We start from the raw sequence: 16,282 nt of genomic DNA, 5'->3' as shown, positions 1-16,282 counted from the left end.
AACCAACAGTAGTGACCAAGGCAATGCACCTTCCTGTTAAGAGCTCTTTATGAAGCCAACTCAAATACGACAAGGGTTGAGCTACTCGACATAGTAAAGCTGTATGTAACGGGCAGAAAAACTTTGCTCTGTCATGTCCTTGTACCAACTTGCAATGTACAACAAATGATTTTGGCTGCAAAGGAGAATTCTCCCACTGTTATATCTGCAATGCTAGTGCAATCCACAGAAACCATGTTGGTTTCATGTATCATAACAGCCTGAGGGAAACTTTACTCTTTTTTTATTTCATTCCTCTCTCTTCCTATTTTTTTCCTCCATCCTGCAAACAATTAATTATAAAGCTACACCTAAATTATAAATTACCAACTTTAGGGGGGAAAATTTTACTTGAAATTCTGAAGGGCTGATATGTCAAGATCGGAGAGAAGCAGCTGTTTTGGAAATGTTGCCTTTTTCTTTGTTCCGAATGCTATTTAAACATTGGCAGGGGGCCTCATTAAAGATGAATCGATGAATTAGTAAGTAGTGTTGTAGCCAGAAGAGACAGCATGTGCTCCTGTGGTGAAAACAGATTTACACAAAAGAAAGGAAGGGGGGAGAAAATATCCCATCTCAATGTGTAACAAAGTCAGTGTTTTACAATATTCTATCAGAGCTGCACCAATCCCAGGCAGGATCCATCAGAATTTCCAATATAAATTCATATTTGGGGATGGAAGTTGGAACTGGATGCAAAGTTTCCTCTGGGCTAAAATGTAATAGACAAGTTTTGAACCCTAGAGCATTTTAGTTACCAAAATGTTATGAAGTGTGAAATAATAATAATTAGGAATATAACATGGGAATCACAAAACATGAAGACACAAGCCAGCTGAAAAAGCAAAGAGAGATATCAGATCAACTATCACAATAGACGCATGCATGAATATGTTAATAGCACCTTACTTTTGGCAACAGACTTCAATGAAAGTCTAAGAAAAAAGGATCAGCTTTAGCCATGGAACTGCAGGGGGGGCTCAGATAGTCCAAGACAACGAGGATAGAAATATCAAGGGACAGACCAAAAGTGGAACTGCTTATCTGACTCTGAAATGCAAAGAAGTCAGCGAAGACAAAAGACCTGTCACAGCTCCTGCCCTCAGCATGATGCTTACTCTTTTGGCCTTCATCTCTTGCTGCAGCACCAGGAGATGCAAAATAAGAGCAAGGCAGCGGTTCCACACTGTCGTAATGGGAATGGTGCTTCCCATCATGTAGCTGAATGTACCTTTCACGTAACCCTAGTCACAGGCATGATCCCGTCACCTGAGCTGAGCATACCCATCAAAAAAATGGACATCCACCCACCTTCTCACATGCCAGCAGACATTTTATCATCAGGGGAGCAGCAAGTTGAGACTGTGGCTCTAAACATAATGACAGAAACTGGATCCACGTGCCCCTGGATTTTTTTTTCAAAACTCCCGAGATGACCTCTGAGGAAAGTTTTAAAGAAAATTAGTTGCTACCCTTTCCCATGCATACCTCTTTCTGGAAAGGCATGTAAATATTTTGCCAACTAAGAACAAAAATTACTAAAAGTGCATTTGTATTTGAGACAAATGGAAGAGAAGGTGCTTGCACTGACCTACACACTGGGTAACTGAAGCCCATGTCATTTCTTGATTCTTTATCTCCCTACTAATTATAATTATTTGGCCTCTGACTAACAAGTAGAAGCATGAAGATTTAGCTGATGTTTTTTGAAGACTAGAGAAGGATGAGAGAGAAACAATTTATTATTATTCATCACCTGTGAACTGCTACTACTTGTTCTCCTGTTGTGCTAGGCACTGCACTGGCATAGGTTAAATTAAGGATATACACAGCCCAGAGAATATTTTAAGTAACAGATTAAAAACAACAACAAACACAACAGAGTAAGTTTAATTTCTAAGTTCTCAAAATTAAGAATTTACTCAAGGTCATCCCTGCAATCCATAGCAAAGCCAGAAGTTGAATTCAGGCCTCTCATATTCAACACCTCTTCATCTATGCCACATCCTAGAAATTATGACACAAAGGACCCTAAGCAACTACAAAGAAAACAAAAGATCTCTGAGTGATTTCTGTGGATCTTTAATGTATATAAAATATATATTTATCGCTACATCTTCCTACGCTCTGATTCATTTCAGATCTATCACTATTAACAAACCTCAAGAAGAGCCCTAAAAACTTGCAAGACATTATTTGCTCTTTTACAGTTACCAGAGGACCATTTATCCTACTTTGTTAGGCACAAAGACTCAAGGTCTTCAACTGCTTTAATTTTTTATTCATGTCAACAATTTGGAACAAATAAAATATTAGTGTCATTTGTGTCTTGAATGCCACAAGTCTGAACAACTATCACAACTATCACTGTACAAGGGGTATATGAATGTTTTTTTCACTTGAATTCTACTTCTCCCTATACAGAGGCACAATAAGAGAAATATAAAGAATAACAGAAGGTTCCTTACAAAATAATCACACACGCAAGTGGTAATGGCTAGCAGTTTATGCCAAAGATGGAGAGTGAAGAGTTTGACTTCCCTTTTAAACCAACTTCTGAGATCTTTATGCCATTTTAAGTTTGTTATTAGGGATATTAGGAACAGATTTTTTTTTAATTAACTTTATGTCCCCTGACTCCTCCCCAACTGCTTCATGTACTTTATTACTCACGTTGACTCCCTGTGACCATGACCCAGATTCTCACCAACACAGAGATCTGCTCAGGCAGAACTGAGACCATCAAGAAGCATGAGAAGCCTCCCCGAATCACACCAGGCAGCCACTCCAGACCTAACTTGATGGCTTAAGTTAGAGCAGCCCAGCGGTTACTCCAACTCCATTAAGGCAATCAGTCTGATTGAGACTCAACTGCACAGGAAAATTAGGTGCCAACAGATTGTCTGTCTGTCTTATAATGTACATCTGTATAGGAATATACTACCTTAGAATTTCCCTACATGAATAATTGCCATTGACAATTAAATTCGCATCACTTTGCATCACCTGGGCAAAGTAAAATGGCAAAACATGAGCAAGTTTTGCTGTTTGCTTTCATAGCAAATAGCATTTTATTCCTTAGAAGTAAAATGGATTACTTGCAAAATAAAACACCCCTCGCTGTAAATAAAGGGAGGGATATTTGGCCAATAAATCACACTGATTTAAATGAGCTTAGAAAATAGGGATGTAGAAAATTATCCATCAGACTGGTTTCTAGCTCACACTAAAAATCATCAAATTAAATGCCAAATGTAAGATCAACTTTGAATTGCTATTACTATTTAAATCAAGGAGGCCAAAATGCTAAGTGACGCAGACAGAGAACAGCTACAGAGAACAATATTTAAGAAAAAAATGGGGGTAGAGAAATAATCTGGGTATTCAATACCAAAGAAATTTTAGGGTTGCAGCCCAGAAAGAGTTAACACATCCTTGCAGCAGAACATGCCTTAAAAATAAATAAATAAATGAATAAATCTTAGCTTACTATTCTTCTAAACCGACATGGCTTCCATTCAAAATGTTTGTTTCATACCATTGCTGTTCCTCTGGCTTTGCTGTACTTTCTCTAGGTAGGGTCATAAAAAAAATATTGTACCTTAAAAAAAAATGTACTTGAATCTATTGATTTCTGCTGTACTAAAGCCCCTGACATTCTGGCGCGATGAAGATATTGCTCTGGACCCTGTGTGCCTCCTCATACTTCTCCTCTGCTTATGAGGGTCTCTAAGGATGGTATTAAAGATATTGTAGTTCCCACTTTCCGACTCTGGGATATCAGCGAGATTCTCCTGTGTAAAGAATAATTATCAGCACTGCTGTTACCTCTAGTAAGTGTGTAATTACATGCTCTGTTTTGTGGGCTGTAGGCTGTGCAATTTTAAATTATACAGTAATGACAAATTCTCTCTTTTTCACCACCTTCTTCCAAATAATAATAATCATCATCATCAACATCATAATGAAAGAAAGAAAACCTTCTCCTCCTGTTAGGATTAGCAGTTTGCATTTGGTTGTGGATTTATTTATTTTTCTTTAAGTCTGAAAGGAGCTTTGAAATCTAAAATTTCTACTGAAAAATGGGAGAAAGCTAATAGAGGGAGAGAGGGAATGAATAAACGCACAGAGACAGTGAATACAGAACAAACCTTAACAGAGAGAGCGAGCACAGGCAAAGAAGAATATTCGATTCTATTCATCCAACAGAATTTGCCCTGCTTTTATTGGAAATTCTAGTCAATAACAGGAGCCCAATGCACACTGGAATCCTTTTCCAGAAATGGAAAGAATCTCTTTACAAGCCCCAAATTGAGATTTCTTCACAAGAAAGAAATCAGCACTCAGTGAAGGAAATTAGCCTGACCATGATAAACAACATGTAGTGCAAAGTGCGTGTAATCAGTTCAAGAGATCAGATGTCAGAGTGCTCCCTCGTCTGTCCCTTGATCATCACACCAATTAGCGATTAAATATTAAAACAAGACCACTGTATATGTGCAGAGATCGCTAGAAGCTATAAGTATGCTTCTGTGCCCACACAGACAAAGGCACAAGACACATTCAGGGGTGCACTGAGCGAAAACAAAAAGTGACAAAATCCATTTGCAGCAATGCAAAAGCAACATTTTTCTGTGCAATGGGGAGAACCTTTCCTTTGTGAACTGAGAAGCAGATATTCAACTGGTTTATTTGGCTTCAACAGCAGTAAACCAGTTTATATTTGCTGAAAATTTGGCACACAACTTTATTTTTATTTTTCTGCTGCTATGAAGGTTTACATATATCCACATTCCCTTTGGGATAAGGCTTATACAGGTTACTAGGGAAAAACGCAAAAGGGATGTATACAAATACCCCTCTAAAACCTACAGGATTTGAATTAGATCTTTTCCATGGATTATTTCAGGTATGAGGCTTGAAGGCAATTCTGTAGAATTTAATTGTTAAATACAATCCTCAGTGAAATTGTCTAGAATGTCACAAAACAGAAAATTCGTTATGATGTTATTTACTATTCAGGCTTCTTTTTGTTTGTTTCCACCAGCAGGATGCTGTTTTCCCTCCCAATATCACAAGATGTAATCTCATGTAATCACATGAACTGTTGCTATTTACAGTACCGTTTCCAATTAAATAGTGTTCACACGAGGAAAACACGCAGGGTCAGGTCCTAAGAGCATACAGGTATTTCAGCAGCAGTCTATCAGGATAGTCTTTGCTGTAATGGAAAAGAGTGGGTTAATTTGAAAATTCTGGCTTGCAGACCACTGAACAGTCCTTAGAAATGGAAACTCATAGTTGTTTTTGCAGAACAATTATAGAAGCCTATCTGGGCCCCCAAGTCTGTGTTTTACTACTCAAGCACTAAGTAACACTAGAGTGATGAAAACAACTTGGGCTTTCCCTCACCTCCATCCTTAATGTCCTACTAGGAATTAATTCTTCCACTGCAGTAGTATTCAGAGGCTCTGGTTAGGTAGCATTATGTCAGGCCACATGAAATAAATTGCAAGAAGAATTTCTGAAAGAAAAATAAGTCCTATGGTCACGAGAAAATTCCAGACCTGGAATTCAAGATTCGTGCCTCTCTGCCAAGTGAGTAAAATAGTAATCCTACTGACTTGATTAACCAAGCTATCTCAGCTTCTCCAGCTCCCAGTGGTAGGACAATCCTGCCTCAAAACTGGTACAACCCAATGCTTTGGGTTGTTAGAACACATAGGGAGCCTTTAAAGCTGTTCCACAGCACCTCTGAGGGTGAAAGACTAAGTTTAACAGAAGCACCCCATTCATTGGCATTTGGATCACCCTGTGACTAGTTCCTTCTGTCTCTGAGTCCTAAATTAAGCAGACCATCACACCACCAATACAAAAGCCCTTTGGCAAGCAGACTGTCACCAACAGTGAGATCTTGCAAGATGCTGAGCATCCTGACCCCATTCCAAACTGCAACTTGCATTTAAGTGCAAGCAACTGCGAGGTGGGACTTTCTAGAGAGCAGGTGAAAAAATTCTTATTTTTTCATTTTTTTTTCTTCTGTATTGACAGTAGTGGAAAACTATTTCCTTTTGTACTATTTCTTGTGCATTCTGTAGGACTTAATACAGGATTCCAGAAGGCTTCAACTAGCACTAAGAGATCTCTTTCTCCTCCTTGGTTTTATAGCTCTTTTAGTCTTTGTATCAGAACACTTTGACATGGAAGGCAAAGGGGGCAGATTGGAATCAAGTCCCATCGAAAGTCAATTGGATTTGGGGACTAACATGCCTTGCAAAAATACCCTATGTTAACATCTGTGGGACTAGTTATATACTTATGTGTGTTATTGGATCAGACTCAAAAGACAAGAGTCAAGCCCTAAAAGAACAAGGTGAGGGATATGCACGATTGGGACATGAAAAATAGGAATTAAGTCAAGCATGCAAAATTGTCATTAAAATTTACCAGTCCAGGGACTAAATATATGTCTCTCCCTTACAAAGCCTCATGGAGAAAATCTTATAAAAATTAATAGGCACTGAGTCAACAGCAGTCTACAGGAATAAAATAGGATGCCATATAAATTATTCTAAAATCTACAAGGAAAGGTGAAGTTTCAGAGAAGTTTTATTTTCTTAAAGGCTCATATTTTAACTTCTGCAATTACAATAAAGGCCTAAAAAAAGTCTAGAAGAGGAAATAATTTACAAGTAAATGTAATGAAAAATGCTGTTGTACTTGTCTTGAAGAAAATGACTTGCCCATAGATAGTAGAATTTTACTCTTGAGTTAGATCTCACTTAAACCTGCCTGGTATTTTACAGTTATTGATAAATCCTAGAGGAAATTCATTTAAATGGCATTTTTAAATTATTAGCATTATCTTATTTATTCTGTTCTGTGATACAGAAGTTCTGCACACATTTAACAATAGGTACCTCACACCCAAGAAAGAGCTAATGCTCCACAAATTAGGGAATGAGACTGCAAGGCAAATGGCTAAAATGTTTACCGAGACAATAGGAAGCCTTAGTTCAAGGGCACACCCTGCCACAGCTCACATCACTTACTCCAAATGGGGAAGATGCCTTCTGTATTACAGAGGTGTTGAGAAGATAAACGCAGCAAGGACCACGAGCTGTTTCGTTTACAGATGACCAGATGGGGATTAAATTCTGTAGGAAAACAGAATCAACAGCATAAGTTAAACTGATTCATCAACAAACGATACTAAACAACTCTTCAAGCTAAATTAAACCTTAAACTTCAGGGTGTAAATTAATTATCACTGGGGAGTTAATATTTAGATCTTGATCTGAAAGACAGCATTACATCTATCTGCAGACCCACTGAAACAAGGCCCAAGCTATCTGAAGACAGAAACTCTGCTGCCTTTTACATCCTGTACAGCACTATGTGCATTTATGCTGCTTGTTTTCTTACATTAAAAGCTCCAAATGCCAACTCCAGCCCCATGTAACAACACACGGCATTATGCAGCTCTCCAGGTGCTCTGTGGCTATTTCATCTTCCCCTGGAACATTTGGTATTGAACATTGCCAGAGGCAATGGACCTCCTGGACCAACAGTCTGCCCACTATGGCAAATCAAATGCTTGCCACAATTTTTCAAATGCTTTAGGTAAGCAAACATCCCCACCCCATCACCCTAGACAAAACACAAACGCACTGCAAAGCTGTGCTGCTTGTCTTGCGTGAACCCTGCTCATAACGTAAGGCTGGCAAGGTGTGACAACTGCCTGAAAGGACAGTGACTGTTGGAACAGATGTAGGTCAAATTTGTGTCCAGGTACCAGAATACACTGCCTATCGATAAGTGCTGCTTTGTTTTCACTGAAGGCGTTCTGTTCCCATTAGAGTAACACAGATATTGACAGGGAAATAAAACTAATGCATTGCAATAGATGCCCACATCCTTTTCTTCCAGGAGTTTAAAAACCTATGTTGTACTGTGAGCAAGCTACACGCCATGCAAATGGAAAGCACTGTTAGAAGGAATACCCTCCCCATGAGAGCTTGTTGTCTGTCGCAAGAGTCATTTAAAACCTCTCTGGATGATGCACTGGAAAAATAATCTGCTGGGAGTACAGGGGGAGGGATGGACCTGATTATCTAATAGGTGTTCTCTGTGTCTAATTATTAGGCTTAGGCAAGAGATAGGAGGGAACACAGCAACAAACTAAAAACAGCTTAGAAAATATTATCAAAGCGTTTTTCTACATAGTTACACTAGAATTTCAGGCTCTTTACAAAGCAGGTTGTTAAATTCTGTGCTTTCAGCATGCCCATGTACAAGGGACTCTGACCGAATACCCAAACCTACCGTCATTCACCTGGAAATCCGGGGCTCACTGCATTTCCCTCACCGGGTGGTTTTACCTCTTACAGCCTCTGTCGATATAACCTTGGGCTTCCAGAGACAAAAATAACTGCAGGTTTCCTTTCTGCACAACTAGAAATTTCCAGCCTCTGGCTGAAAGGCATTTGGGTTTGGGACTCTCTTCTACTTCTGCATATAGGGGTTCGTGCACCAGAATCTGGAATTCAGAAATGATTTAAGCAGTAGTCACGAAGTCAAATAAGCTCATTCAAAAGATCTTTTGGTAGACTTTAGTTAACCATTATCTTTACAAGATGTGATGAGATTGATGTGAGTGCAGTGTTCTTCAAACTGAAGGGAAAGGAAGGAGAGAACAAGTGAAAAAGGCAGCGTTTTGGGGCAGCTGAGATGCCCTCTCCCCCCTCTGTCAGATACAGCCATCCATGTTTTTTTTCTTGCCAGTCCTTTCTGACAATTTGCTACTTCATGAATGCTGCACCGTTAGCATTAAGGATATTTTGTAAGATAATATATTTGAGTCTTAAGAAAACAAATGTTGGAGAATCATAAGCAAATGGTAAGAAGTGGGAACAGAGGCTACAACAACAAAAAATCACTTTCCCTGGTGCCTCAATTCCCCCTTTCTCAAAATAAGCAATATTCCTGACCTCGTTTGTGAAGTGCTTTGCAGCCAACAGAATTAAAAGCACCAGGTAGAAGTTATGATTCATTATTACAGTGAATGAATTTCAAACAAAACATATTTTTGGACTAATCTGGCAAGTCTTTGGGTTAAATCACAAACAGCCTCTGTTTAAGTTAATCTGGGGACTCAGCAGCTTTCAGGATCAAAAAAATACCAAAATAATGTAGTCTTTCTATGTCTTAGTTTGACCATTAAAACAAGCACAAGCAGTTATTTGTTTCACCACTACATCATCAAGAGGCTTCATTAGCGTATGTAACATAGTTCAAGATCCTCTGTTGAAAGATGCCCCATAACTGCTAAACATTATTCATTAATAAATCCCTTATATATGCACATGAGAATTTTTTTCTCTCTCCAAAAATAACAGGTTGTTTTCCTGCCCTTTCTGCCACACATCCACATAGGTATTAAGTGCAGAGGTTTTTCCCTAGTACCTCTACAAAATTCGTTAGGACAGATTTGGCTCCTCTGTTTCAACTCAGTTAGGAAAAAGGCTGTAGAAGTTCAGCCATGGATGATTTTTTTCCTGTTAGACACAGAACATGATTTAATTTCTTTGTTGCTGCCAGGCTTACCAAGACAGTTTTGAGAATCATCCTCAGGCTCCCCATCCTTTACTTGGGGTGCACCTTTCAGATTTTTGAATGAATCCCTTTTCCTGGATTTTAATTGACAGTGAAAACCTGATTTCTGAAGCCAAGGTAAGGTACTGAAGGTAAGTGATCAAAACACTGCCCCTGTAATAAATCACTGTAGTCCAGGTCACGGTTTGGAGTGTGAATGCAGCGTTCAATAAAGAAACACACTCCACCTTTCAGCTTCAAGCCGACCCCAGCTAATTGACCTCATTGTGGTCCCCCCATTAATCATTCTGGCACAAGGGGCAAGAGGCAGCTCCACTGCATAGACTTTCACGGGGTGGGGGTGGAAATAAAAGGTAAGAGGAAATCATAGACAATTCTTCCTTAATTAACTCATTGGATTTCCTGCTTTGTTAGATGTCACAGTTTTACCAATGCAATATGAAGAATGCTGTGGATGGTTTGTCCAGTTTGTGCTCATGTAGCCCATGGACACCCGACGCAGCAAGCAAAAGTAGATGTGAACAACTGCCTGGTACCAAGTCCTACAATGACACGGGTTATGTAATTGTTGGAAAACCCGGAGCAAACCACGCCACTCTTTCATAAAAACTTCCCTTCAAATATTCTCGGCTCATTTCTGTGCATGCGCCTGCTGTCATTCAAATAGAAGCAGAGGAAATGAAATTACTGCTATATCTGCATAGGGTTTCTTATAAACATTATGTCAAGAGAATATTGCACAAGAACATGTTGGGAAACAATGAATCAACATCACCTCTTAGCAATTTTCTTTTAAGATTTCACCTTTTTTTTTGTTCAGCTATAACCAACATCACCTAAAAGTTTATCTATTTATCAAAGAAGTCAGTGCAATCACCCGGAGACCCGTGGCCATGCTCATGTGAAGAATTTCAACAATTTAAGTTAAGGAAGTGACCTTATTGACACAGAGCTGAAGTCTGCACATAGACTGAGAGAATGTGTGCCATTTCCAAAGGTAAATGAATTTTTGGATTCCAGAACAATCAAGTTAACAATATTATTTAGGTGTATAGGTGCATAGACACCTTTAAAAACCATGTTAAAAAGTCATTGGGAGCCAGTGGAATATAAGAACTGAAGTCTCTAATGAAAAAGGAGTGTGTAAGCACTTTCAGATTTTTTATCTTGTCCTTTATTTAGGATTATGCCTGCTTTATTTTCAATTGGTATAAATCTGTTCATAGGATCTGAGCAACCAGATCTAACTTCAGTGGCCCTGCTTTGAGAGGGGAATTGAAGCAGATGATGTTCAGACATGCTTGACAACTTAAATTATCCTACAGCTGCATTAGAAAAGGTTTTAGATAGACAGAAATAAACCTTTTAAACACTGAGATTGGAGGGATCTAAACATGAACATGCGTTTGTTTGCTAATCCACTAGCAATTTCTGGGGAAACAACCACCCCAACACCCAGATTTTCACAGCCACCTAAAGGATTTACTGAAAACCATGGATTTAAATTAAATAAAGGGCTCAAAACTCATGGACATAATCAGAAGTATCAGTAACAGAGAATATTAACCATCCTCAGAAATTGCTGAATATCCAAGAAGAGGATAAATATTTAGGAGCTCCATAGCCCTGTCATCATACAGGATGTCCCATTGAACTTGCTCATCTAATCAAGCATTATTAGATTGCAGGGATTTCACAAACTGTGGTGTTCCATGAATGCACGATTTGGAATTGTCTTCTAGCTCAAGCAGTTGCTGTAATATCGGGATATTTAAAATTAGAATTTACAGATGATCACTGCTTGATATCCAAAGGTATGCGAGCCAGGTTGCTTGAAACAAGAATATCAGCATTTCTGTGAAGTCAGATCCCTTATCTTACATTTTGAAGACATGCTCCAGTCTTTCCTGAAACTCTTTCCTTCTCCATTTTTCTCCATTTACACTGAGTGAATGCTTGAATGCTTCCCCGCTAGCAATTCAAAAGAAAGGACAATCCCCTTGGAGCGTGAGACACAGAACCTATTAATAAGCAAATGGAAAGAGCTGGCATATATTCCTCATTGTTTAATTCGTCAGCCACTAGAGTCTGAAGCATTTCTCTCCAGGGCCTCAGCCACGTAGAGTCAGTGTGGGAGATGACTTAATGCTATTGTCTTGAGCAAACTCTCTCAAACTCTCACACACAGCAAGGACTCACAGGATGAAGGCACTCATTTAAACAGACAGGTCTAGATTTTGGGGGAAACAAGCCTTTAATCCTATACATGCTGCCCACACCTGTGCAAGATTCAATTTTGTGGGTGAAAGGGAGTGCAGAGCTTTAGGGAAATGACACACTCTGCACAACTTATGAACTGTGTGAAGATGGCTGGTGAGAAGATCAAGCCCTTATCCCCAACTGGAAACCTACCACTTCAGTTTGTGCTTCTGGGGCTGTCTTAACCCTCTCCTCCCTCAAATCTGATTTTCCCCTTCCCCTCCTGCAATACTGAGCAGTCCGAACAGATTTCAAGTGAATGCTGCCTGATACTTGCTTTCCTTTCTCTGCGTTGGAGATAACAGGGGGCCAACGTTTGTATTGCATTATTATTTGCAGGATTATTTACATTAGGGGAAAAAATGGAAAGGAGAGACTTTTCCACTTATGGCAACAATTAACATTTTTTGCCCTCACACTTCACAGACTTTGAGTAACTACACCAACGTCCTTACACAGAGAAACGTCATTCACTGGGGAAGGAATGCTGGGTTTTAATCAGGCTCAAGGAGAGAGAGGCAGTGCTGAGGTCTATACTCACTGAGTTTTTCTATCTTTCTCCGTCTTACAAGCATTTTCATCCCCACTGCCCCTGTATAAAAAACAGCATTCTGCCAAGCAACAGGAAATATCAACACTGATACAACAAATTTAAAGTATGAGACACCACTTTCCTTTGAATTGAGAACACACAAGTGTTGGGCCCAACAGCACGTTGTATTACCTGTCTGAGGTTCATCTCCTGCTCAACAGGTTGAACACTTCAGCTTCAGACCCTTAAAATCTTTGAAAGTCTGTTGCATTCCTGTATCTAACACACCCAACTTGTTTGTGGATACACTAGGAACTTTCCGTGGTGAGAAAAAACAAACAACAACAAAAAAACACAAACCAACAGCCAACCATCTGGATAATTTCCTTCCGAAAACATTTCCCCCACATACTTGTTATGTCTCCCTAAAGCTTCCATCCTGGCTCTTCCCATCGTGTGATCTGCTGTGTATTTAAATTTCAGTCTGTGTGACAATACTACTGGGTATATCCTGTACTTAAATCATTTACTTGTCTTTCATATTGACACTTTCTCAAATGCAATCCCATCACACAAGTGCTTCAGTGACATGTTGAATATATAACAGACTCCCTAGCGGACACTGGTCATTTTAATGTTGTGAACAGCTCGTCACACCTTTCATCCTCCTTCCACCTTGCTGCATTTGCTATTTCTACTGTATAAATTGGGGTGACCATGGAATGACAATAATCTCACATTGATGCACCACTTTTCATCCCACTGGATTCCTAAGTGATTTACAGATTTCACATATGATTCACTGCATCATTTCAGTGACAGAACATAGGCTGAAACAGTGCTCATATTAGGTGAAGCTATCACCATTTGAAATTGCAGGTTAGGTTTTAGACAGAAAGAATTTGAATAACCCCATTAGAAAAACATACCAGTCAAAACACCCCTGAAAAAATGCACTGGATTTTTAAGAATCCCAACTGTTTAAGACAGTTTATGATTCATGCTCAAGCAAATAATGCTCTTGGCATTGTATGAAGAGGACAAAGCATTTGAGCTGTCAAGAGGGAAAGGCAGATAATGAAATGTACTTTGGAACAGACAAAATATTTAGTGTCTGTGTATTTCATCTATATGTTCTGTTTATATACAAATACACACAGGCATTCAAGTGGAGATATATAACCACATCTATGAATATTCATTCATACACTTACATGTTTGCCTTAGGATGGGTTTGTTCCACATTTGTTTTCAAGGTTTTTGCATGAACGTATTTATTTTCTAAAAACCAGCCATACGTACATCTGTATAGGCAATGGGACATGAACAGAATTCTCCCGTTGATAATTGCAGTAAAGTGTTGTAGTTCATATTCTGAACATGCAAAGAGCCTTCCGTCATGAATTCACACAGAACACTAAAAAATCACAGTAAACTCTGAATATATTAAGGGAAATATTCACTGGAAATCCACACAAAACAAGAAGCTAATCAGTTCAGGAAGATCCATACTTCTCACTGACAATGAAAAAAATCCTCTATCTTACACTGTACCTCTTCAGTTTTACTCAGCAAAACAAGACAAAATTCTCCCAGTTTAAGAATTGCAAGGAATTAGTAGTATTTTAAAATTTTACAAAGTCTGACAGAAGGTAGGACTGTATCCACAGAAATGTTTGTGTGGCATGCAATTCCTTACCTGGCATCCCTAGACCAACAGGACACCTCTGGCTGCAACAACAGAAAGTGCCACTTGATGAGCTACATTAGCCTGGTAAAGTACAACACAAAATATTAAATGTTTTATGTAAAACCGTGCTTCAACTTTATCAAACTTTATCATTTAAACAAAACTTTTAGCATCTATCAAAACATCACTTCAAGCTCAAGCCTTTGCAGTAGATTCTGCAAAATGAAGCCACCTGTTTCTCTACTGTTCTAATTTATTTGAATAGTCAAAAAATACACTTTTCCTCATAAAATCAGCTCCACCAAAGCCCCTAATTTATTCTGCATGGATACACTGATATGCTATGAAGGGTGACCAATATGGGTTATTAGCAGCCTCGAGATGACCATTCTACTGGAAATACCAACTCTCATCTGGGGAAAATGCTTGAAAGCAAAGCTTTGTAAATGCTCTCTAAAATCAATCTTAACGGAGCACATTGACTTGAGAGCTTCTCAACAGCAGCAGCACTGGAAAAGCAGACCAGCAGAGTCTTGGACTGTTGAATTGTTACTGCTATGTTTTACCCAAAAGGTGACCTGAACTGATGTGTAACAGACATGTTTTAATATAAAACCATGTACTGCATACACACACAGTCACTTGCCCGAACAGAGAAAAACTGCAGTTAGTTTAACACACCGCTGTAGTTTTACAAAGAACTACCTGAAGCCTCGTCCAGAGTTAAGACAACAAACTGAAATCACATTCACTTATAGCAGAAAAACTTGTAAATTGCCTTGGGGGAAGGCTTAGGCATTGCATGTATGTCATCAGCACAGTGGAAGTAAGCAGCCTTTAATACACTTCAGATTTTCTCAATGATCTCAATGTGCTGGCTCCATAAATGTTGGAACATGTAGAGATTTTTTAAGTCCCTCATTTCAACTTCTACGGTCAGCCAAAACAGGAAGAGTAATGAATGGCGACACTGCCCTTAAGAGGACCAAAGTTATTAGCCTAATGCATCGGGAGGAATGATGCATTAAGACATTAAGAATCAAAACAATCACATTAATGCTTGACAGCGTAAGCAGGAAACAAAAGATGAGAGCTGTAATACAAACCATATGGCTTAATAACTAATCTCTCATTTAAGCACCATTATTAAAACACCTCCTGAATGTTTGGGCCTTAACAGAACATCTCAGCATCATTATTTTCCATATTTATTCTTTTATTTCCTCCTCCCCCGCTCCTCTCCCTACTCTTTCCCCTCTCTATTTTTTTTTTTCATAAAAGATCTTCAAACTGCTTCTCCTTTCACAAAGTCCAAATCCTACGTCAACCCAATTAAGCCTACACAGTCATAATAAATGAGGGTTGTCAGTTAGTCTCACTTGAGACACAAACTGTAGCTAATATTACTCAATATGCAGATGTTTTCTGTCTCTTTCCGTTGGAAAAAAAAAGTATTATTCAAATGGATTAATGATAAATTGCTATTAATACGAAGAGGATATGCTACAGAATGACACAAGGTTGCAGAAATGTCAAGTGGAGATGTGTATGAACAATGAAGTCCTTTCACCATGCTGATGTGTTCCAGTAATTTATATGTTGTTGTGGTCCTGGATCACTACAGCTATCCCTTACAAAAAAAAAAAAAAAAAAAAAAAAAAAAGCAAACAAAATAAAACAAAACAAAAACAAAACAAACAAAAAACCACAAGCAAACCTAAAAACCAGGTTGCATAAAAATGTTTGACCCTCTTACATGGGCTTCAGCCAATTCTCAGCTTGTAGGTGATGCTCAAACGGATACCAGCTGGGGATCTGTCAGAGGGAGACTTTCCAGTAAGAATTGCTGGGCTCATTTTCAACTCGTACGGAAGTTGCTGGGAGTTAAGAGTACTGCGAATTCCTGAAAACCAGATTGCACCTGATTCTTGAAAGCAAAGGGGCTGGAGTATAAACCCAGCGGCTGTAGCTCAAATGACTTCAGTGCAGTTAATCTCCACACCAATTCAAACTTTGTCTTAAAATTTAATTATCACCTATATTACCAACACCAACTTGAAGTATTAAAAGTTAATTAATTAAATGCCTCCATCAGCATTTGTTTTCCTCAGTCCTTGAAAGAGTCTTTCTGTCGATACTTGAATTTT

General features: G+C 38.8%; 1 long non-coding RNA gene across 2 annotated transcripts; it reads right to left on the bottom strand.

Moving 5' to 3' along the window:
- Positions 1–3,265: 3,265 nt before the first annotated feature.
- LOC139999359 (uncharacterized) lies at positions 3,266–14,217 on the bottom strand. Of its 2 annotated transcripts, XR_011804746.1 has the most exons (5): positions 14,145–14,217; positions 8,365–8,578; positions 7,092–7,196; positions 5,452–5,563; positions 3,266–5,260 (listed from the first exon to the last, which is right to left on the bottom strand). It is a non-coding gene; the product is annotated as an uncharacterized lncRNA (long non-coding RNA). The 2 variants fall into 2 exon arrangements; XR_011804745.1 differs by lacking the exon at positions 14,145–14,217 and having other exon boundaries at positions 8,365–10,006.
- Positions 14,218–16,282: the final 2,065 nt, after the last annotated feature.

Source organism: Anas platyrhynchos, chromosome 23, assembly GCF_047663525.1.
Source record: "Anas platyrhynchos isolate ZD024472 breed Pekin duck chromosome 23, IASCAAS_PekinDuck_T2T, whole genome shotgun sequence".
In the NCBI taxonomy this organism is placed as follows: Eukaryota; Metazoa; Chordata; class Aves; order Anseriformes; family Anatidae; genus Anas; species Anas platyrhynchos.
Note: the sequence above shows the minus strand (reverse complement) of the source record. Positions and strands in the feature narration are given on the sequence as shown.